General features: G+C 43.0%; 1 protein-coding gene across 1 annotated transcript in view; it reads right to left on the bottom strand.

Moving 5' to 3' along the window:
* Positions 1–25,624, bottom strand: part of LOC129699608 (muscarinic acetylcholine receptor M3-like) — a 174,233-nt gene that overhangs the window by 15,394 nt on the left and 133,215 nt on the right. The window contains 1 exon segment of the mRNA XM_055639561.1: positions 13,240–13,421. The gene's annotated coding sequence lies outside the window, so the exon portion shown is untranslated.

Raw genomic sequence — 25,624 nt, 5'->3', positions numbered from 1 at the left:
GAGGGCCCGGAGAAAACCCACACAAGTCACAGGGAGAACGTACAAACAGTAGTCAGGATCAAAACTGGGTCTCTGGCATTGTAAGGCAGACAGACCACTGTGCCACCCTTAATGGAACTATTCTATGGAACTGTTGCACTATTGAATAATGCTGAGAATTATATTCTGCACTCTCCCCTTTGCTCTTTAGTTTAATTTAGTTTACTGTCATATGTTCCAAGATACAGTGCAAAGCTTTTGTTGTGTGCGAACAAGCCAGTGTCGCAAAAGACTATACGGATCGATTAAAGTTTGCATAGGAGTAGAATTAAAGGCCCGGGGAGGAGGTGGACAGAGGGAAGGGAAGAATTGACAATGGAGATCTTTGCGGAAGGCAGATATGCACGTTGGAGGTGGCTAATCCAGGATTACTTTTTGTATGTGACGGCTGGTCTCTCCCTTTGTTGCGAGTGCGGGGATATGGGAGAGAGACACCCCTGGTTCTCATTTATGGTGGAGGAGGGGAACCCCCGTTCCCTGAATAGTGAGGACATTTCAGATGTCCTGGTGTGGAACGCCTCATCCGTGGAGCAGGTGCGGCGTCTATCTCCTTGCCTTAAAAGAAGTGTAGTCCACCATGGGAGTCAGTGGGTTTATAGTGATGTCTTGGCCTCACCTGCAATGGAGATAGTGAGGTCAAGGAATGCTAGGGAAGTGTCGGAAATGGTCCAGGTGTATTTGAGTGCCGGATGGATGTGGTGAAGTGGATTCCAGTCAGTTGTGTGCAAACCAAAGCAGTCGTCGATGTACGGAGGTACCCCTGGTATGACTAAAATAGAAGTTGCGTGTGCCCATAGCTACGCCTTGTATTTGGAGGAAGTGGGAGGAGTCGAACGTGAAGTTATTGATGGTGGAATTCTATTCTATGGAACTGTTGCACTATTGAATAATGCTGAGAATTATATTCTGCACTCTCCCCTTTGCTCTTTAGTTTAATTTAGTTTACTGTCATATGTTCCAAGATACAGTGCAAAGCTTTTGTTGTGTGTGAACAAGCCTATACATGATTAAAGTTATAGGAGTAGAATTAGGCCATCAATCATGGAGATCTCTGCCTCCTAATCCAATTATTTTGTCTTCTCCCCATAACCCTTAACACCCATTCTAATCAAGAATTTGTCTATCTCTGCCTTAAAAATATCCACTGACTTGGCCTCCACTGCCTTCTGTGGCAATGAGTTCCACAAATTAACTACCCTCTGACTAAAGAAGTTCTTCCTCACCTCCTTTCTAAAAGAGCACCCTTTAATTCTGACCTCTGGTCCTAGACTCTCCCACCAGTGGAAACATCCTTTCCACATCCACTCTATCTATGCCTTTCATTACAATTGAGCCACCCACAGTGTACAGACACACGATAAAGGATCTATCTATTGTACTGTATTTATGTACAGTATCATCTGATCTGATGGGATAGCATGCACTCTTGGTACACGTGAGAACAATGAACATAAACCACAAACATAAAGTGCTTTGAGACATTCTAGATTGTGAAAATCACTCTGCAAAGGCAAGACTTTCTTTTTTGTCTGTTCAGGCAAAGTGCCTCCTTGCTGTACCGTGAGGCAGCAGAGATGGAGAGACAGGAGGTGTGTACACTCTCAGCAGGCCCAGTTCGAGCTCAGGTTTTTGTACACGGCACATACTATAGGCCATAATTAGATGTGTGTTCTCAATGCCACAGGCATGCAGGAAATGTAACCTTGTGCCCAAGTCTGACGCAAGGCTAATTAATAAGCCTCACTTGTACCTGTCAAGTTAGTGTAACTAGATTAAAGTATTAACATAGCCAGAGTCAGCTGTGCACCGATTGAGCACCACACACATTGTTGCTGCAAAATAGGGTAGACAGTCAGAACCAATATCTCAAGCTAGAAATGCTAAAGACTAGAGGGCATAGCTTTAGCTCTCACCATAGTGAGAGGGGTATCATTTAAAGGAGTGGGTTTATTTCAGATTTAGATTTTAGAGATATAGAGATACATTTTAGAGGAACAGGTGATTTGGCCCACCCTGTCCGTGCCGACCAGTGATCACCCTGTACGCTAACACTATCCTACGCACTTGGGACAATTTTACCTAAGCCAGCTAACCTACGAACAAACCTATACACCTTTGGAGTGTGGGAGGAAGCCGAAGCACCCGGAGAAAACCCACGTGGTCACAGCGAGTATCTAGCAACTCCATACAAGACACAGGCCAAGTTATTTTACACAGGGAATGGTGGGTGTCCAGAACCTGTTGCCAGGGGTGATGGTGGAGAGAGATAAGATAGTGCCATTTAAATGGTGATCATGGTGTCTATTAGCTGTGGGTAGGTGCAATGGAGGTGGTGGATGGTGTCAGTAGCAAATTTATTCGATACATGAGAAGTGCCCATCTCTGTCTCTGGAAGCATTCTTCACCCTCTCCCCAGTTTCTTCTTAACTGGGCTGGTGGGACAAGTGTAGATGGGACATGTTGGTCTGTGTGGGTAAGTTGGACCGAAGGACTGTGACTCCCTGACTCTGTAACTGTAGAGTTAGTTAGAAGTCCACCATGTTGGGATTCATGGAATTATCAACACATGGTATTGCTTATTATAATTTTGAGCTGGTAATATATGAAAAAGAACAAACTTCGAGTCTCGTTCTAAAGCTGGTCAAGAAACAACACTTCCTAACAAATCAAAATGTTTATTTGCAGGCTATTTCCCAAAAAGTGGCCATTACATTTGTTTCATGAACACGTGCACATGTACTGTATATCTGAAAAAGAGTCCGGACCCGAAACATCACCTATCCATTGTCCCCAGAGATGCGAGTTGAGGCAGGTACTTACAGTATAACCACATTTTTAAAATAGTAGGGTGACACTGTGGTGCAGGGTTAGTTGCTGCTCTACAGCGCCAGAGATCCGGGTTTGTTCCTGACTACGGGTGCTGCGTGGGTTTTATCTGAGACCTTCGGTGTCCTCCCACACTCCCACACTCCAATGACATAAATTATCCCAAGTGCATGTAGGATAGTGTTAATGTACAGGGATCGCTGGTTGGCCAAAGGGCCTGTTTTTTAACATGTTAAAATGTTCAGAGTAAAATTTGTCTTGGTCACCCTGTTATCGGAATGATGTTGTTAAGCTAGAAAGGGTGCAGAAAAGATTTAGAAGGATGTTGTCAGGATTCCAGGACCTGAGCTATAAGGAGAAGTTGAGCAGGTTAGGACTTTAGAACAGTCTGAAGAAAGATCTCGATCTGAAATGCCACCGATTCCTTTTCTCCAGAGATGCTGCCTGACCCACTGAGTTACTCCAGCATTTGGTGTAAGCCAGCAACTGCAGTTCCTTCCTACACACTAGAACTTTATTCCTTGCAGCACGGGAGGTTGAGGTATGACAGGGCTCGAAATTAGCGGTTGCCCAGGTGCCAATGGCGACCTAAAGTGTTGCCAGGCAACCTAAATGCCATGCCATTTTGCCCGGCTTGGCAAGCAACCGGGACGCCGTTCAACTATCATTCAACTCTCAGCTGGCCCCCCTCTCTCTGTCACTCTCCGTCTCCACCCGCCATCTGTGTCCGGGTCTCCGCTGGCTCCTCAGTTGCCAGCACGGCCGGCCGCCTTACACATGTGCCCCCCCTGCACATGCGCACAACCCACGGCCAGCACATCATCGGCCGTGGTTGTGTGCATGTGTATGGATAGTTTCTTTTTTTTTAGTAACCAAAGTTATCAACGTATAATTTTATGTGTGTTGGAAAATAAAATATAGTGGCACAGCTGGTGGTCTTGCTGCCAGAGATCTGTGTTCGATTCTGTCCTCGGGCACTGTCTGTGTTGAATTTGCACATTCTCCCTGCAAGCGTATGGGTTTCCTCCCACATCCCAAAATGCATTGGCTTTGTAGCTTCTTGTCTCTGTAAAATTGCCCCTAATGTGTAGGGAGTGGGTGAGGAAAGTGGGATAACAGAACTCGTGTGAATGGGTAGACTAAAATGCTGGAGAAACTCAGTAAGTGAGGCAGCATCTATGGAGTGAAGGAAATAGGCCACGTTTAGGTGAGGGTTGGGGGGAGCGGGAAGAAGAAAGGAAGAGGCAGAGACAGTGGGCTGAGGGAGAGCTGGGAAGTGGAGGAGAAAGCAAGGACTACCTGAAATTGGAGGTCAATGTTCATACCGCTGGGGTATAAACTGCCCAAGCGAAATATGAGGTGCTGCTCCTCCAATTTACGGTGGGCCTCACTCTGGCCATGGAGGAGGCTCAGGACAGAAAGGTCGGATTCGGAATGGGACGCGGAGTTGAAGTGCTGAGCCACCGGGAGATCATGTTGGTTATTGCGAACTGTCATTTGACAACCTAAAAAGCTTCACAGGTTGCCCGGCTGGCAACGGAGAAAAAAAGTTAAGTGAGAGCCCTGGATGATCTTATAGAAGTGTACAAAATCACCAGAGTAGAGAAATTGAGAACCAGAGGACATAGGTTTAAGATGAAGGGGGAAAGATTTAATAGGAACCTGAGGGGAAACCTTTTTTACACTAAGGGTGATAGGGATAAGGAACGAGCTGCCGAAGGAGGTAGTTGAGGCAGGAACTATCGTAATGTTTAACAGACATTTGGACAGGTACATGGGCAGAACAGGTTTGGAGGGATATGGACCAAACACAGGCAGGTGGGATTAGTGTAGATGAGGCATGTTGTGGGCAAGTTGGGTTGAAGGGCTTGTTTCCACGATTTATGTCTCTGTGACTATGACTGGTGCTTCTAAATTATTTTAGCATGTGACGTCCTGATGGATACACATTGACCCACTGCGATTAGCTGACTTCTGACAGCGACAAGGTGTGCAATGTCCACATGAGTAACCACGGATGCTGGTTTACAGGAAAAGACACAAAGTGCTGGTGCAACTCTTGGATTGAAAATAACTTTCTTCCCCTCATTCCTCCTTACCATCCGTCAACCTGCATTTTAAAGCTTTCTTTTCCCGTGCCTATTGAAGCCAGTTTAATTTTACTAGGGTTTATGTAAACTGAAAATTAGCTTTCTTCTTACGTTAACACCATATAATAGAGAAATGGCATGTCTGTCAATCAGACACTTAGCTGTTTAAACATTGAACAAAGTGCTTGCAACAAAGTGAATCCTGCATTTAGCAGTCCACAATAATTTCTTAGGCATAAACCTGTCTGAATGTTAAACCAACTGGAAAAGCAACACATCATCTGGCTGAAATATGATTTCCCAACAACACAACCTGTGCACAGCAGCTAACATCATCAAAGACTTGTCCCATTCCGGTCATTCCTTCTTCTACCCATTCCCGTCAGGCAGGTATATAAGCTTGAAAATGCGCATTACCAGACTCAGGAATAGATTCTTCACCTCCATTATCAGGCTTCTGAATAGTCTTTCCATAAATTCGGATACTGTTCAATTCACGTCTACCCTATTGCAGACATTGGAATACATTTACATTTGTCTATGTAACTGGCACGTTACAATGCTGAAAACTATATTCTGTACTCTGTATCTTCCCCTTTGCTCTATCTATTGTACTTGAAATTGACAATTGTATTTATGTCTAGTATTGTGTGATCTAATTGGAAATACATGCAAAACAAATTTTCACTCTACCTTGGTATACATGACAATAATAAACTTTGAGTTTAGTTTATGTCACATGCACTGAGGTACAGTGAAATGCTTTTGTTGCTTGCGAACCAGTCTGCAGAAAGACAGTGCACGATTACAATTGAGCCATCCACAGTGCACAAATACATGATAAAGGGAAAGAATATGAATAATGTTATCGGGTGCTGTCTGTATGGAGTTTGCACGTTCTCAATAGACAATAGGTGTAATAGTAGGCCATTCGGCCCTTCGAGCCAGCACCGCCATTCAATGTGATCATGGCTGATCATCCCCAATCAGTACCCCGTTACTATATCCCTTGACTCCGCTATCTTTAAGAGCCCTATCTAGCTCTCTCTTGAAAGTATCCAGAGAACCGGCCTCCACCATCCTGGCAAAGAATTCCATAGACTCACAACTCTCTGTGAGAAAAAGTGTTTCCTCATCTCCGTTCTAAATAAAGTCCGGTAAACTTAAACCTAAACCATGAGAAATATGTGAAATAATGTAGAAATAGTGTGAACTAGTATTAAAAAATGCAGTTCCCAGAACCATAAGTTCATGTCATAGGAGCAGAATTAGACCATTTGGCCCATCGAGTCTACTCCCCCATTCAATCATGGCTGATCTATCTCTTTCTCCTAACCCCATTCTCTGTGCAATTTGAGTAAGCTGTTCCTCCATTAAAATCATAGATTTTAATCTTCCTCATGTGGCCTTAATTAGAGCTGTTAACCATCACGTAGGGAGGAAAGTTCAATAACTGTGCATCAGACCTGCTTGGATACCACCAGTAAACAAATGTTTTTGTTTCCACTTTCAAAATCCCCATTTCAATTCAATAAATCTTGCAGAATTAAAATGTTTCAGTGACAGACGTATAAAACAAAACTTCCTGTGGTAGTATTTAAAAATTTACAGGCTTGAGTGCAAAATAAACAATATATCAATATTTAACATATATTTGAGAACATGCGTCATCATGTATACGTCAATTTCATAACAGGGTATGGCATTAAAAAAGGTAAGGCACCCAAAGAAAACAAGTATCTGTTTTTCAATGGACATTGTCAGATGATTTGTACAAGATTATGCTGCTTTTATTTGCTCATACTTACTCAATAGTCTCATGCAGAAATCAATAACTCACAAGGTGAGACAATTCATGTGGACAAACAGGAAATTCTGGAACACAAAGCCAGGCATTCGACTTGACTTGTCGCTTTGCCAATCACCAATGACTGGATATGTCAGTGCTAACCCACTGTTCAGATTCAGTACGTTGTAGGCTTTCATACATCATGTCATAGAGCACATTGGCGCAACGGTAGAGCTGCTGCCTTACAGCGCTAGAACCCCGGGTTCAATCTTGACTACGGGTGCTGTCTGTATGGAGTTTGCACGTTCTCAATAGACAATAGACAATAGGTGTAGGAGTAGACCATTCGGCCCTTCGAGCCAGCACCGCCATTCAATGTGATCATGGCTGATCATCCCCAATCAGTACCCCGTTACTGACTTCGCCCCATATCCCCTGACTCCGCTATCTTTAAGAGCCATATCTAGCCCTCTCTTGAAAGTATCCAGAGAACCGGCCTCCACCGTCCTCTGAGGCAGAGAATTCCATAGACTCACAACTCTCTGTGAGAAAAAGTGTTTCCTCATCTCCATTCTAAATGTCTTACCCCATATTCTTAAACTGTGGCCCCTGGTCCTGGACTCCCCCAACATCGGGAACACGTTTCCTGCCTCTAGCTTGTCCAAACCCTTAATAAGCTTATATGTTTCCGATATCTCCCGATGACCACATGGGCTTTCATCGGGTGCAGGAACATAGGGACAGCCAGAAAGTGCGGGGGAGTTGATGTCTACAAACTACAATGTTTTTTGAGGATGTGATGAAAATGATAATGTGGGTATTGCAGTGAATATTGTTTACATGGATTTTAGTAACATATTCAGTAAGGTGCCTAATGGTAAGTTGATCAAGAAGATTAAGGCACATAGGATTCATGAATTCTTCAACCAAGTTAAAAATTGGCTTTGCCATAAAGACTGAATGGTTTTGTTCAGTTTAGAGATACAATATAGAATCTGGCCCTTCGGCCCATCAAGTCAACACTGACCATCGATCATCTGTTCACACTACTTCTACGTTATCCCACTTTCACATCAACTCCCTACACACTAGGGGCAAATTACAGAGACCAATCAACCTACAAACGTGCACGTCCTTGAGATGTGGGAAAAAACCAGAGCGCCTGGAGAAAACCCACGCAGTCACAGGGAGAACGTGCAAAGTCCACACAGACAGTTCAGTACCCGATGTCAGCCCGTATGGCTGTTTTTTTACGATGTTGATATTCATGGTGGGAATAGCAAGAGTATGTAGCAATTTTACCAGGATTATGAGATGTCCTTGATTACATCTACCATAGGCAATTCAAAATAGTTATTCTTTGCTTGAATTTGTACTAATTTTGTTTCTCCTACCTTTCTATCTGCTTCATTTCAGCTTTGTCATTTTATCCTTGCTGGGTAACATTATGAGACACAAGGAACTGTAGATGCTGGTTTACAAAAAAAGTGCTGAGTAACTCAATGAATCAGGCTGCATCTCTGGAGAACTTGGATCGGTAATGTTATGGGTCGGAACCCACCTCAGCATCTTTTCAGAACATATAATTAGGTGATGTTTTGGGTCAGGAATGTTTTTTAGTCTGCAGAGGTGTTCCAACCCAGAATGTTGCCTATCCATGTTCTCCAGAGATGCTGCCTGATCCATTGAGTTACTCCTGCACTTTTTGAGCAGCATCTCATTTATTTTGTCAATCTGCACGCTTGTTGGAGGAGTCTGGGGAATGTCTTTAAATTAAAAGTACATTTTAATGGAAACATAAATTATTTAACATCTTGAAATATATATTTCCAAATCGTCAAACAAATAATGGTCTACTTTAAACAGACTTAAGTGGTAGATTGATATAGGTTAGTTGCCATGCAGCTTTTCACTTCATACAGTGGTCAATAGTGGTGATAATGAGGTTTAAGAGGCTTTTAGATGGGCACGTTGCTATGCAGAGATTGGAGCGATTTGGATCATACACAGACAGATGAAACTAGTTTATCTTGGCACAGATATTTCAGTCCAAAAGGCCTGGTCCTGTGGTGCACAGTTCTATGTTCTATGTACCTCAGTCTTCCTGAGGTAACTCATTAATTTGATGTGAAAGCAAGTTTGCATTCAGAATAACTGATGAAAGTTCATCAACCTGAAATGCTAAGTATATTTCTCCTCCCACAGATGGTGCTTGACTGGCTGACTATTACCAGTAACCTTTTAGTTATATCCCAGGAAAAACGAGTGGTATTTTACGCTGGGATGGTGATCAAGGCGTCAGAGAGTCTGAAAGGGACAATGGAAAACAAGTTAGATATGATGGGAGAGTTTATTTATCACTATGGTGCGGACAGGTTTGGTGTTATTGAGGAAAAAGAAGGTGCAGTCTCCACAGGTGGTTAGATCCAGACAAGAGAGAGATATAAATCAGGAGATTAGTGAAGGAGAGGAGACAGTTGAGAAAGCAGTGGAGAAAGGCTACAGTTGATGAGAGAGAGGGAATTAATGTTTTGCAAGAAGAGTTAAGAAATCGGTTAGCAATATTAAGGAGGGCAGAACACCTTAGGAGGAATATCAGGTCAGCATTATAAGGATCCATTTAAATTTGTTTTAAAAATGTTTAGTCAGGATAAAAGTGGAAGCTCAATGCTTCAAAGGAAGAGCTAGAGGAATATTTAAAAAGGACTTTCTCGGATCCAGAAATAAAAGGGGCATGGGGTTCCCTCCAGATATACCACTCTTAGGAGATATAGAGTATAAGTTAGGTAGACAAAAAAATGCTGGAGAAACTCAGTGGGTGAGGAAGCATCTATGGAGAGAAGGAATTGGCGACGTTTCAGGTTGAGACCCTTCTTCAGACTGATGTTGGGGGGCAGGAAAAAGAAAGGAAGAGGGCGGTGTCAGTAGTACATGGGAGAACTGGGAAGGGGGAGGGGAAGGATGGAGGAAGCAAGGGTTATCTAAAATTAGAGGTCCAATGTTCATACCGTTGGGGTGTAAACTACCCAAGTGAAATATGAAGTGCCTTTCCCCCAATCTGCGCTGGGTCTGATGTTTTGCCACCAAAGTGAAAGGAAGTGGAAGCCGTAATAAGATGGGCAAAGGCTTCTTTGGCCCCAGGGCTGAATGGAGTCCCTTACCGGGTATATAAAAGTGCACCTGATGTGCTTAGATTCTTGTGGATGCTAGCGTATAGTTTTGGTGAAGTAGGTTATACCAAGGGTTTGGCGTAGAGCAGGGGAAATGTTCATTCCCAAGGAGAAAGAGTCTTCAGTGTGAAGGTAGTTTAGGCCTATATGTCTCCTAAATGAAGACGGCAAGAATTTATTTAGCATGGTGGCACAGAGGCTGGCAAGTTATTTAGAAACATAGAAACATAGAAAATAGGTGCAGGAGTAGGCCATTCGGCCCTTCGAGCCTGCACCGCCATTCAATATGATCATGGCTGATCATCCAACTCAGTATCCTGTTCTTGCCTTCTCTCCATACCCCCTGATCCCTTTAGCCACAAGGGCCACATCTAACTCCCTCTTAAATATAGCCAATGAACTGGCCTCAACTACCTTCTGCGGCAGAGAATTCCAGAGATTCACCGCTCTCTGTGTGAAAAAAGTTTTCCTCATCTCGGTCCTAAAAGATTTCCCCCTTATCCTTAAACTATGACCCCTTAGAAAGGAATAGGTTAATAGATAACACAGTGCAGAAAGCAGGATTACCAGGTTTCGCAGAAAACCAGATTAGTATAATACAGGGCTGCCAACATTGGGTGAGTGTTGGGAGTGAGAAATTGCGAGAGACCAAGCCTGAGGCCGCACAGCGACCAATTTTCTTAAATTGGATTAGCTATGAATAAGGTTAGGCTGAATTCCACAGTAGAGCCAGGCTCTGATCAACAGGTGCAGCACATGAATGATCTTAGTATATTCATGTATGGAAATCAGATTATAATCAAACACTTGGCCCATGTTGACCAACCTGGGTCTCACTGCACACCTGGTACTACTCCTGACCCTGACTCCAGTTGCATACCTTCTCTCATTCCTGACCCTGAGTCCAGCCTTATACCTGCCCCCCTCTTCTTTCCTGATCATAGCTGCTTGCCTGCTTAGATTCCCAGTGCTGAACACTCCTATTGCCCAGCTTTGACTGCATACCTAGTACTGTTCCAGACCTTGACTCTGGATGCACACTTGGCCTTGCTCCTAGCCCCTCTGCACTGACAATATATCTGGCCCACACATAAAGCCCCATATCTAATCCCCTGGATTTAACCTGTTACGTTCAAGTCCACAGGTGCTTATCTAATGCGGTAATCTTTTATGGGGCACTTCACAGACCAAATTTTGTATACCAAAATTTGCTACATCCATTGGCTTACTTGTTATCTAACATGCTAGTTGCATGTTAAAATAAGTCATCAATTGGTTGAACACAATTTCTCATCCATAAAATTATACTCACAGCTGAATAAGTATTCTGTTACCATATCCTTCATTTTCCTAACAAACTGTCCTGAAGGCATTTTCACCCCAATATTTTCAGGATTTTGCTGTCTTCCTCTCAGCTGGGACTTTTCTGAAATGCAAAGTCCAATAACTATATATTTAAGCAATATTATTCTATTAAATGTGATCTTGAGAGTACATACTATTTTCTGTGGTATTCATGATAAAATATCTTTGTTTGATTGCACCTACCAACATGCATACATTATTATGTTACAGTTAATATGTACCAAGGGCACATTTTTGTTCCAATACTCCCCATTCCCAATTACCTTTACATTGAAGTAATTGAAATCCAAGTGAAGTTTAAATGGCATCAGAAAAATAAAACCTCTGGAATGGATGATATTCATTATGTGGTTGGTTGGAGTCAGTATCAGCACAATTAGTATATTAAACTTTGAATCTTCAGATGTCCTGGTTCAAGCTAAAACTAAAGACAAATAATAACTTCCTCACACATTCCCCTGCAAGTATCTCTGTCATTTCTTTAAAATATGACCTTTCTTTGGACAAGCTCTTAAACATCGCATCTGAACCAGTTTCCATCTGATTACACTCCTTGAGGATGTTCATCTACGTGTTTCATTAATAAAACAACGAGTTTGGGGACATTTTGATTCAACCTGTCAAAGGAATTTGGTGGGGGGGAGGGAGGGGGGGGGGCGGTTTTAGAAATAATCAATGAGGTAAACAAACATAATAGTTGAGTGACAAACGACAATAGTGCTACCTTTCCAATATTAAACTGAAGGAAATAATGGGTTATCGGGGCTGTATGTTGTAACAGACCTTGCATGCCATTTTAATATTACACTTATCCCATACCCCTGTATATTCCAGATGAATAAATTAAGGTTTTGTCAACTAATTACAAATCAGGCTAATTACAAATCAATAACATTAGCCAACTCCGATACACAAAGCGCTGAGCATTGAGTTCCAGACATCACGGACAACTGGCCTCAGTTCCCTGCTCACATCTGGCTGTGCTCTCTGTCTGAACCAGGGACCATGGAGCGTTTTTGAAAGTGAGGGGGGGGCTGAGCGATCACTGATCATTTGCCTTGGGGGTATCCGGTGAGGGAGTGGAGCAACAGAGTAGGGGGAGGGTGTGGGAGGGCAGTCTCCCCCCTCCCATGGTAGGGATATATTGAAATTTGATGTCTTAAAAGTATGTTTTAGTGCATTGTAGAAGTATAATTTCAATGTTTTTTGTTTGAAGTATTTTTAAGAGGTAACTTTTTAAGGGTGGTGGGTGTGTGGAAGAAGTTGCCTGGGGAGGTAGTTGAGGAAGGGACTATCCCAACATTTAAGAAACAGTTAGACTGATACATGGATAGGACATGTTTGGAAGGATATGGACCAAAAGCAGGTAGTGTAGCTGGGACATGTTGGCGGGTGTGGGCAAGTTGTGCCGAAGGGCCTCTTTTCACACTGTATCACTCGATGAATACTTTATACCTTCACCGTGCATGAATGCTTCAAAATCAAGTGGTCCAGTTTTATTGCCATATACTCAAGCATAGAAACGTAGAAAATAGGTGCGGGAATAGGCTATTCGGACCTTCGAGCCAGCACTGCCATTCAATATGATCATGGCTGATTATCTAAAATGAACACCTCTTTCCTGTTTTTTTTCCCCATATCCTTTGATTTTGTGAGCCCCAAGAGCTAAATATAACTCTTGAAACATCTAGTGAATTGGCTTCCACTGCCTTCTGTGGCAGAGAATTCCACAGATTCACAACTCCCTTGTTGAAGAATGTTTGTCCTCATCTCAGTCCTAACTGGCCTACCCTTTATTCTTAAACTGTGACCCCTGGTTCTGTACTCCCCCAACATCGGGAACATTTTCCCTGCAGTTACAGTAAGTGAAAATCTAGCAGGCAAGCAGGATGCTTTCTCCAACCACCCCCATTTGAGTGTCACTATCTTCCATTGTTTCTACCCAGTGCTTGGTACCTACTTCGAGCAGACACTGGTTGTCTTCCAGGATGCACCGACAAACTCCACGTCTTTGGGATGCGGGAGGAAACCGGAGGACCTGGAGAAAATCCACGCGGTTACAGGGAGAGCATGCAAACTCTGCACTGACAGCACCTGAGGTCAGGATCAAACCCGGGTCTCCTGCGCTGTGAGAAAGCGGCTCTATAATAATAAATAATAATACATTTTATTTTCGGGCGTCTTTCAAATCTCAAGGACACCTTACAAAGATTAACAGAAGAGAAAAAAACATATAGTCAGAGAAAAATATACAATTTAAAGATAGAAATCGCTCCAAAGACACAAAATCAAAAAAATAAAAAAACACAATGTGAAGAGAGAGCAGCGGCAGCTAAAGCGCGCCAGCGTCCACTCTCCCTTCCGGCTCTATCAGCTGCAACACTGTGCCACATATAATGGATGAAACAATTGATTTAACTTTTCAACCCTCTTATTGCACACACTGCATTAAGGCCAAAATAAAGACCAACCAATTGAGTTGTTTGTTTCATTTCCATGGTAATATTTTTACATAACATCCTGCCTATGATGTTTGTATTCACCAGTCCGAGCAAGTATATATTTAGTTTATATTCACTTCAGATTGAAACTGAGTTCAGTGCTTATCAATAGCATGCAGAATTTGCAGAGGTATTTAGCTGTGTACTCTGCCGACCTGCAACAATATTTCATAACCCATTTGTTGAATCTCCAAACCTCATCAGTCAAAGAATGGCGCCTGGAACACATTGTTAGTTGCACTTAGTTACTAATATGGGTTTATGGCACAAATGCATTAGTGGTGAACACACACCAGATTGTTTACCTGTACTAACTCACTGATCATATATTCAAAGCTCAATGCAGCTTAAGAAACAAGGAACTGCAGATGCTGGTTTACAAAAAAGGACACACTAAGTGCTGGAGTAATTCAATGGGTCAGGCAGCATCACTGGAGAAAATGGATGAGACATTTTGAGTCAGTCTGAAGAAGGGTCCCGAACTGAAACGTCCCTATCCATGTTCTCCGGAGATATTGCCTGACCTCTTGAACTTCTACAGGTACACAGTAGAGAGCATATTGACTGGTTGCATCACGGCCTGTTTCAGCAACTTGAATGCCCAGGAGAGAAGAAGACTGCAAAAAAGTGAAAAATACTGACCAGTCCATCACGGGTTCTGACCTCCCCACCATCGAAGGGATTTACAGGAATTGCTGCCTTAAAGAGGCAGCCAGCATCATCAGAGTTCCAAACCACCCTGGCCACACACTCATTTTACTCCTGCCATCGTGAAAAAGGCACGGAAGCCTGAAAACTGTAATGTCCATGTTCAGGAACACCTTCTTCCCTCACAGAGCGAATGTGCGAACTCGGACAGCTAGCACCTGTAGTCAGGATCAATTCGGGTCTCTGGCACTGTAAGGCAGCAACTCCACTGCTGCACCACTGTGCCACCCCTTCCACTGTTGCTAATACCTCTTAATCCAGGAATCATTCCAGTAAACCTCCTCTGCACCATTTCCAAAGTCTACACATCCTTCCCATCATGGGGCAACCAGAACTGCACGCAATACTGGTGGCATGTGGGTGGTACGAGCAAGTCCAAAATTCACTGCCCATCCTTCCAAGTCCTTAGCAGGCAATTAACAATAAAACGCATAATACTAAAACGGAAGTGAAGGCCAGACTTGCAAAGGATAAATTATCTCTACCCGAGGATGTTACTGAATAAATTGAAAAAAGAACCACCACTCTGTTTACACATCTGCATTTCATTTTAAAATCATGTTTAGTTCATTCATTTGAATTTATATTTGACGGTACCCGGACAGGGCGTTGAAGAACGAGAAGCCGAAGCGAAGAAGTGGAAGCCAAGATACCGAGCGGAAACTACGCCGAAACAAAGCCAAATAACAGACACGACGTCTCAGGGGACGGGATTTGTCCGAGACCTTGGCAGTGTTTGGTCCAGAACTCCGCGTCCATCACACCACTGGCCGGGGGAGAAGGGAGGGTGGGGTGATTTTTAATTCTCCTTCACTGCTTTTGGACTGCAAAGATCATAGAGTGGATTATTTTTGTAAGCGTTGATCTACCACGGTGATTGGGATTAAGAGGCTGAAATCTCTCTCTATCTCTCTCTCGCTCTCTCTCTCGTTCTTTCTCTCTCTCTCTCTCCCCCCTCTTTCTCCCTCCCACTCCCTTTCTCATCTATCTATCTATCTATCTATCTATCTATCTATCTATCTATCTATCTATCTATCTATCTATCTCTCTATCTATCTCTCTCTCTCTCGGCATTCTCGGAATAATTTGGCGTTTTGCAAAGACAACTGCATCTGCAGTTCCTTCCTATTGAAGAAGAACCCTGGCCCGAAACAACTCCTAATCCATTCCCTCCACAGATGCCGCCTAGCCTGCTGAGTTCCTCCAGCACTCTGTGTTTTTTATTTAACTCTGAAATTGAAGATAGACACAAAAAGCTGGAGTAACTCAGCGGTAAAGGCAGCACCTCTGGATAGAAGGAATAGGTGATGTTTCGTGTGGAGACCCTTCTTCAGACATTCACAAGTACTCTCACCGACGAGAGTTCAGTTCAGTCTGAAGAAGGGTCTCGACCTGAAACGTCACCCATTCCTTCCCTCCGGGGATGCTGCCTGTCTTGGCTGAGTTACTCCGGCATTATGTGTGGTTATTTGGCTTTTTGGCGTCGTTTCCGTTGGTATCTTGGCTTCCACTTCTTCACATTCTAGTTCTTTGACGCCCCGTCCGTACAAAATATTTGACAGCTGTTATGGTGGAATTTGGACCTCATATCCCCTGGCTAAACTTCAAGATGGCGGCATTCATAATATCCCTACAATGTTATTGTTGCAGAGAATTATGGGATTGTACAACTCAATGCCTGTCCGAACACCCATTACATGTTGTAATTCGATCTGCCACTACTACCTCCTCTCGTAGCGTATTCCAGATATCCACTCCAGTACATCCAGCAAGTGGACCGGACTTTGGACATTCTCTTTTTCTTTTGCAAATGGTGCCAAAATATGGCAACGGTGCAAAAATGTCAATGTGTAGTACTCACATGACAAAAAAGAACCATTGGATTGGGCACGGCTCATAATATCTAGAGCTCAGACTGGACTTTGAGAATGGTGCCAAAACACAGCACCTCTCGCATGTGGTATCAGTGGTCTATGTGCTTAGGTATGGGAAACTCTACTGGGCTGTATGCAAGAAAATAATTTAATTGTGCATTTCCACATGTGGAAATAAAAGCACCGTTCAACCACTGAACCAAATGTTTTGTACGATTGCGTGATTACGTCCTAACTCTTGTATTCAATGCTTTGACCTGTGAAGACAAATACAACCAAAGCCTTTTGCACGACCCAACCCACTACTATTGCCAGTTCAGACAAGCTAGGTACTTGCATCTTAAGATCTCTCTGTACATCAACACTCCTAATTTTCTGCCATTTCTCTATATGTCATCAGAATTTGACTTCTCAAAGTCCATTATCAGCAACATCTCAGCTCACCTTGGACATTGGACACAAATATCTCCCTAACTGGGGAAACAAAAGCGACCGTTTTGGAGACATTATAAAGCTGACGTGTAGATTCTTTAGTGAGTATAGTTTGATGAGATTGTTATTTGGGGCTTGATCCTTGATTGATTTACAGAAACGTAAAAGCCCAAAATAGAAAAGTATTTTATTTCTCGTGCAAATATTTGCCAGGAAATGGTTCAAGGCAATATTTAGCATGAATCAATACCTACGTATAATAAATAATCCTGGCAGATGGTAAACTGACATGGTCCATATTTGCTTCTCGCTCCGTTCTCAGCGACTCTAGTATAGATACAGAGATACAACGTGGAAACATGCCCATCGGCCCACCGAGCCCATGTCAACCAGCGATCCTCATACACTAACGCTATCCTGCATACTAGGGACAATTTACAATCTGTAGCCAATTAACATACAAACCTGCACATGGGAGGAAACTGGAGCAACCGGGGAAAACCCATGTGGTCACAGGGAGAATGTACATACTCCGTACAGACATTACCCATAGTCAGGATCAGACTCAGGATTCTGGCACTGTAAGGCAGCAACTCTTCCGCTGCGCCACCATGATGCCCGCTAACTGACACTGTTACTTAGCCAATGTCATAAGTAAAGTAGACAGTCATGTTTACATAAGGTTGAAGTCAATGGTCCATGTGGTGTAAAGGAATTGGATCTAATGCATGTTATAAATGTCTTCAAATTTATGATACGAGTAATTGTGATTTCTGTTTTTTTGCCCATTACGTATATTCTGCAACTAATACGTGTATCACCTGTGGGAGAAGAAGAAACCACAGGCCTGGTTTGTTGACACAGCTTTATTTACCAGTCAAAAGGCCCATTCTTTTCAAAGTCATTATGTTTGTTGGGTTGCTTTATAGACAAATGTTGACGATTGGACTTATATTTCCCAAAGGACTGTCACAAGCGGTATTGAAAAAGAATTGCGTCACAGTCTAAGGTCCTCCACCCGTGGCACATTGAGGGGCAGAGTCCGGTGGAGACAACCCTCAAACACGGGAAGGGATATCACCAGAGGCGGTTACTAGAGTGGTAAGGGTGCTTGGTTTAAGGATAGTTTACGAACCTACCGAACATGATCATGTTTAATATGAGAGGAGTGTATAAGATCATGAGAGGAATAGACAGGGTAAATGCACGGAGTCCTTTACCCAGAGTAGGGGAATCAAGAACCAGGGGACATAGGTTTAAGGTGAGGGGGGAAAGATTTGATAGGAATCTTGGGTAACCTTTTTACATAAAGGGTGCCATGTATATGGGACGAGCTGCCGGAGGAGGTAGTTGAGACAGGTACTATCACAATGTTTAAGAAACATTTAGACAGGTACATGAATAGGATAGGATTAGAGGTATATGGGCCAAATATGCTGCCTCATCTGCTGAGTTACACCAACACTTTGACTCAGAATATCTCTTGATTTGGATTATATTTTTTTAAACTTACATTTTACATAAACGGACTGTTACCGGATCAGAAACTCAAACCTCGGTAGGAAAATAAGTTGTGAAGAGGATATTAAGTTGCTCAAAAATGTCCAGGCAAAGATAAATGTGAACCGGATGGTGTCGAACATGGTCAAATGTGAATTTTTGTCCATTTTGGCAGGGAAAGTAAAACATTTTTTTAAAAATCACATTATCTGTGTAAGTGTTGTGATTAGTAAGATTCCACCCAAATTGGTGGTGCAGTGTTTGGTGGGGAAGGGTGCTTTTACACCAGGATTTGAATCAACTGGGAAAGTCGATGAAGGAATGGCAGATGGACTTAGGTAAAAGTGTGCTGTGGTGCATTTTGTGAAGATAGGCCATGGCAGAACATACAAAGTAAAGAGTAGTGCCATGTACTGTTGAATATTGAATGGAAATTCTAAATATTCAGTTTGGTTTTACTCAAAGTTGGACTCAAAGGTAAATACATAGGACATCCAGCCATGTGGCAAATGCATTGAGTTATGAAAAGGGTCTCGAACCAAAACGTCACCTATTCCTTTTCTCCAGAGATGCTGCCTGACACGCTGAGTTACTCCATCATTTTGTGCCTATCTTAATGTATAGGCATGATGGTTGGCACAGATCCCATGGGACTAAGAGCCTATTCCTTTGCTGTACAGCTGCATGATTCAACGGCTAAACGGCGAGGGACAGTAGAGTTCTGAGATGCAAAGAAATCTGGATATTTTCATCCATGCTTCACGAAAGGATATTCACAAATAATCTAACTAATGAGAAAATGTAGCAGATTGATCTTTTATAGCGAAGGGAATTGATTACAGATGTGAGGAGATTATGTTTCAGCAAAATAAAGTGTTTGAGTGACTGTTTTTGGACTAATGTGCACAGAATTGGTCTCCTTATTTAAGGAGCGATGTTAATGTGATGGAAACAGTTCAGTGAGACAGGCTTGGATAGAGTAATTGGCAAAAACCTGATCCCACGAGGACATAAATCAAGAGGACATAAACCAAGGACATAGATTTAAAATAATGGGCAAGAGAAGCAAGGAAGGGGAGGGAAAACATCTTTACGCCGATCACGTCTATGATCTGAAACTCGCTGAACACAAGGGATATAGGAACAAATGCGATCAATGGTTTCAAGAGGGAATTGCATCGGCATTGAGAGAAAATAATTTGCAGATGAGGGGTGATCTTCTAGAGGTGTACAAAATCCTGAGAGGAATAGATCGGGTAGACGCACAGAGACTCATGCCCAGAGTAGGGGAATCTAGAATCTAGTAGGGCATAGTTTTAAGGTGAGAGGGGGGAGATTTAATAGGAACCTGAGGGGTAACTTTTTCACACAAAGGGTGGTGGGTGTATGGAACGAGCTACCAGCGGTGGCAAAGGAGGTTGAGTTAGGTACTATCGTAACATTTAAGAACCATTTAGATGGGTACATGGATAGGATAGGTTTAGAGGAATATGGGCAAAATGCAGGCAGGTGGGACTAATGTAGATGGGACATTGCTTGGTGTGGGCAAGTTGGACCGAAGGGTCTGTTTTTATGCTGTATGACTATGAGGTAGGTAGTGAGACTAATTTGAATGATCCATATAAATTTTACTTGGATGCAATGAGCAGCATTTTTCTGTTTGGTTTAGTTTAGATACAGCATGGAAAGAGACCCTTCGGCCCACATGGTTTGTGCCAACCATTGATCCCCAGTACACTAGTTCTATGTTATCCCAGTTTCACATCCTGCACACTAGGAGCAATTTACAGAAACCAATTAACCTATAAAATGTCTGGAACGGGAGGAAATCAGAGCAGCTGGAGAAACCCCAAGCAGTCACAGGAAAACATACAAACAGCACCAGTAGTCAGGATCGAACGCGGGTCTATGGTGCTGTGAGGCAGCAACTCTACCACTGTGCCACCCTAATGACTCTAGGAGACTATGATGTTAAAAGAAAGAATTAGGATGGTAAGAGGGACAGCACAGTGGTGCAATTGGCCAAACTGCTGTCTCACAGCGCCAGAGAACCAGGTTCAATTCTGATCTCACCTGCTGTCTGTGTGGAGTTTGCACATTCCCCCTGTGACCACGTGGGTTTCCTCCAGATGCTTCTGTTTCCTCCCACATCCCAAAGATGTACGGGTTTGTAAGTTACTTGATCCTCTGTAAATTGCCCCTAGTTTGTAGGGAATAGATGTAGGAGTGGGATAACATAGAACTAGCGTGGATGAGTGATCGATGGTCAGAGCGGACCCGGTGGACCAAAGGGCCTGGTTTCAGGCCGAGTCTCTAAATTAAACTAAAATGAACTGGAAGGTAAAGGGAAAAAGCATAGATCAAATTCCGACTGAGCTTCAGTAGATATATTCTTCAGAGATACAGTGTGGGAAAAGGCCCTTCTGCCCACCGAGTCCGTGCCAACCAGCAATCACCCTGTACACTTACTGGGGTGGGAGATTGCAACCTTCATGTGGTCCACCCCGTTTCGACTAATGCAATCAACCCGACGTGCACAAACAAACAGATCGAATAGAATAAGTTGTCCTACAACTTTAAGTTTTGCACGTCATACGCAAGAAGAAGAAGATGCTACAAACTAGGGACAATTTACAATCTTATCGAAGTCTATTAACATGCAAACCTGTAGTGGCAGTACCCGAAGTCAGGATCGAACCCGGGTCTGGTGCTGCAAGGCAGCAACTCTACCGCTGTGCCATTGTGCCGCCCATGTTCAGCATTCATGTATTGATTCTTAAAGCAGTGGAACATTGAAGTTGAGGTTGACTTTGGCAGGCTTTCAAGTTTGTGAATCATCTGACAGAATATATGTCAACAAGACTCAGTTGTGCAAAGAAGGTTAATGTATTCAGTGGTGTAACAGGTGCATGTTCTCAGGCATGGAAAGGATGTACCTCAAATGAGGAAATGACGACTTTGGGTCACCACCTCTGATCAACAGAATCGACAGCAAATGTAGTGTAAACCCAGCATAATAAGGAACTTAATAAAGGCTTTAAGAAGAGTGTTCTTTACATACTATTGACGTTACAGTGACCTAATCAGCTCTGAAAACATCACTTGCCAACCACCTCAATGGAGTTAAAAGTCAACAGTATGTTTTATTGTCATATGCCATAGCCATTGAATCATACCATATAATCAGAGCATTGAGTATAGAAGCTGGGATGTAATGTTAAAATTGTACAAGGCATTGGTGAGGCGAATTCTGGAGTATGGTGTACAATTTTGGTCGCCTAATTATAGGAAGGATGTCAACAAAATAGAGAGAGTACAGAGGAGATTTACTAGAATGTTGCCTGGGTTTCAACAACTAAGTTACAGAGAAAGGTTGAATAAGTTAGGTCTTTATTCTCTGGAGCGCAGAAGGTTAAGGGGGGACTTGATAGAGGTCCTTAACATGATGAGAGGGATAGACAGTTGATGTGGACAAGCTTTTCCCTTTGAGAATAGGGAAGATTCAAACAAGAGGACATGACTTCAGAATTAAGGGACAGAAGTTTAGGGGTAACATGAGGGGGAACTTCTTTACTCAGAGAGTGGTAGCGGTGTGGAATGAGCTTCCAGTGGAAGTGGTGGAGGCAGGTTCGATTTTATCATTTAAAAATAAATTGTATATGTATATGGAATTAAAGACACCGCATGGAAACAATAACGTCAACCATATACCTTCTACTTACATTCAACCTGCCAAAGCGCAACACTTCACACTTGCTTGGATTAAACTCCCAACTGTCTCAATGGAAATGAAGGCACAAGGAAACACAGATGCTGAAATCTTGCATAGAACACAAAGCGGCAGAGCAACTCAACGGCTCAGGCAGCAGCTCTGGAGGACGTGGATAGGTGACTTTTCGGATTGGGGCTGAAGACTGGCCTGAAGAAGGACCCTGACCCGAAATATCGCCTATCCATGTTCTCCAAAGATACTGCTGGACCCACTGAGTCACTCCAACACTTTGTGTTCCACTCAATTTTACAGGTATGTTTGACATCCTTGTCAAAGAGTTCGTTTAGGCGTGTGGTCAGGGGAAACAAGGTGGAGAAATGGACGTGTTCAGAGAGAGAACTTGTTTCAAAAATAATTAATTAGGCAGTGGTAACATTTCTGGGGAATTGATAACAACCTGGAGAGAATTAAATTGGATTAGTTTAGTGTAGGATTAGTATCAATGGGCTGTTGAAAATTGACAAGAAGGATGGTGAAATGATTATTGTTTAGGGTGGCACAGTAGCGCAGTGGTAGAGCTCCAGAGTCCCAGGTTCGATCCTGACTATGGGTGCTGTCTGTATGGAGTTTGTACGTTCTCCCTGTGACTGTGTGGGTTTTCTCAGGGTGCTCCAGTTTCCTCCCACTCTCCAAAGACGTACAGGTCTGTACGTTAATTGGCTTTGGTAAATTGTCCCAAGTGTGTAGGATAGTGCTAGGGTTCGGGGTGATCGCTTGCCGGCATGGACTCGGTGGGGTAAAGAGCCTGATTCCACATTGTGTCTCCAAATTATAAAGTCTAAAAGGCCCAATAGATTTGGGGATATCTTGAAGTATGTAAAGGATATAAGAAGTATAAAACGTTCTCAAATGACCACTGAATATATCTCTTGACATACCCATACTTTTCATTTAGCGCATGAGGAACCACAGGAATGTGGTTTCATCTATACAACTACTTCCTTCATTTTTTTCTCTTCTACAAATATTGATGCAAATTTTTCATTTAAGAACGATCATTTCCTTGTTGACCACAAGAAATATATATATATATTTCTGAGTAATCCTTCCATTCCTTATCATATTTAGTTTTAGTTTTAGAGATACAACATGGAAATAGGACCTTCAGCCCACCGGGTCCGTACCGACCAGCAACCACCCATACATTAGTTCTATCCTACTCACTTGGGGCAATTTACTGATGCCAATCAACCTACAAACCTGCACGTCTTTGAAATGTGGGAGGAGACCAGAGCACCTGTAGGAAACCCACGCAGTCACAGGGAGAATGTCGAAACTCCGCACAGACAGCAGCTGTGGTCAGAATCGAACCTGTGTCTGTGGTGCTGTAAGGCCGCTACTGTACCACTGTGCTGCCCCTATATCTATTTGCATTATATTGTTATAATATTAGTTGTAAGAGTTTTATATAAGAATGCTGGCTCGAGGGGCTGAATGGCCTACTCCTGCACCTATTGTCTATTGTCTTTGTAGCTCCCCTGAAGTATTTTTCCATTACAAATGTGCCTTTCCATTAAGCTTTTTCTTGGCTTGTTATTCGCAATCTAATAAGACATTTCACTCATGAAATTATGGTTTGCAAGTGTGTGTCCTCAATAGTTCCTCAATAGTTAATGGAGTGAAATATATTCCATATTTTTCCTATTTCATACAGTAAGTCATCTACTAATTTATCAGTCCCTTCGGACCAACCTGCTCCAGCCTGCACCAACATGTTCTATCAACACTAGTCCCACATGCCTGCATTTAGCCCATATTTCTCTAAAACTACCCTATCCATGCACCTGCCTAAATGTTTCTTAAATGTTACGATAGTACCTGGCTCAACTACCTCCTTCAGCAGCTTGTTCCATACACCCATCACCCCTTCTGTAAAGAAGTTCCCCACCAGATTCCCATTAAATCTTTCCCCCTTCACCTTAAACTTATGTTCTCTGGTTCTCGATTCTCCTACTCTGGGCAAATAACTGTGTGTTTACCCGATCTATGCCCCATTATTTTGTACTCTATAAACCTTTCCTCATCCTCCTGTACTCCATGAAATAGAGACCTAGCCTGCTCAGCCTCTCCCAATACTCTAAATGTGGTGTCACCTCCCTACTTCTATACTCAATACTCTGACTGATGAATGCCAGAAAGCTTCCTTGAGCACCCTATCCACTTGTGACACCACTTTCAAGGAACTATGCACCTGCACTCCAAGATGACCTCCCAAATTCTACACTCAACTAGACCAAGCAGGGAGGGGGAGGGAGGGTGGAGGGAAGGGGGTGGGGTGTCTGGAGGGGAGGGGGGTTTAGGGGAGGGTCGGGGGGGGGGGGAGGGGATGGAGGGGAGGTGGGGGAGAAAAAGAGGGGAGAAAGAGAGAGGGGGGAGAGGAAAAGGGGCAGCAGAGAGAATGGGGAATTTTGTAAAAACATTAATATATCTGTCAATTTTCATCGACGGGAAAAATCCTTGGCACACATGCGGCAGAGGGGGGCTCTGAGCAAGGTGGCCAAAAATGACGGCCGTAGGTGGCGGCGTTCTCTCTGAAATCGCAGCACAGATGGCCAAAACCGGTCAAGAACAGACTTTTAGTAATATAGATATTCATTTCAACATATCTGACACTGTCTCCAAATCAAAGTAAACTCTTTGCTTTTGTTGCTTACCTGATATGGCTCATTCAGAAAAACATCCAGTACTGAATTCTTCCTCACAAAGTTTGCTGCATAATGATCCATGAAGCATTTTTGTTTCTTCCAAGAAAGCGAGCAACTGTTTTATTTTACAATATATTCTTTGTGACTGAATGTCCGAATCTTTGTGATGGAAAGAGTTAGTGCTGAATGCTGAGATCTTGTAAAGATACCCCACGCCACCACTAATTCCTTTTTCTTGGAGATTCAACATTCACAAAGTACAGAACATTTGTAATTCTAGTCTAATTACGTCTCCGGTTTAAACTACTCCAATCGTCACCATTGTTTGCTGTTGTAGCAAACATATTCCACGTTTACAATAACAGGTTTCGTACATTTCAGCAGTATAAGCTTCCCACATACTGTGTCTTGAATAAACGCCTACTTGCGTTTGCAATGACTGCTGCCCCGCCTTATTACAGCGTAAAGGAATTAATACGTGAGCCAAGCATTGAGAAAAGATGCCTTGTCAACTGATATGAAACTCCACCCTAACACTGATCTGAGGAATTAGATCCAATTATAGATTGTAGTACCCATCACAAATTATGACGGCTTACATGAATTATAACTGGCATTTTGTCTTTCTGCAGTTAGTTAGCCAAACCAATATTTCCACTCAAGAATCGAGAACCATGATACAAATACATCGATAGATGCTCCTGAACACATCATCAGTGATGTAACCTGGGGTCATTGGGTGTTTCGGGTCTTTCAACATCAGACACCCTCACCCAGGTGACCCAGCCGTGGTTGATCAGACCACGACTTGTGTTCAGGTGGCATTCGCTCCTCCCCATGGTCCTTCTCTCCTGATCCAGAGCCATCTTGAGGCCTTCTCCGCTGCCTCTGTGGTGTTCTTGATGGCCTTTCT

This window comes from Leucoraja erinacea, chromosome 8 (assembly GCF_028641065.1).
Source record: "Leucoraja erinacea ecotype New England chromosome 8, Leri_hhj_1, whole genome shotgun sequence".
NCBI lineage: Eukaryota > Metazoa > Chordata > Chondrichthyes > Rajiformes > Rajidae > Leucoraja > Leucoraja erinaceus.
Note: the sequence above shows the minus strand (reverse complement) of the source record. Positions and strands in the feature narration are given on the sequence as shown.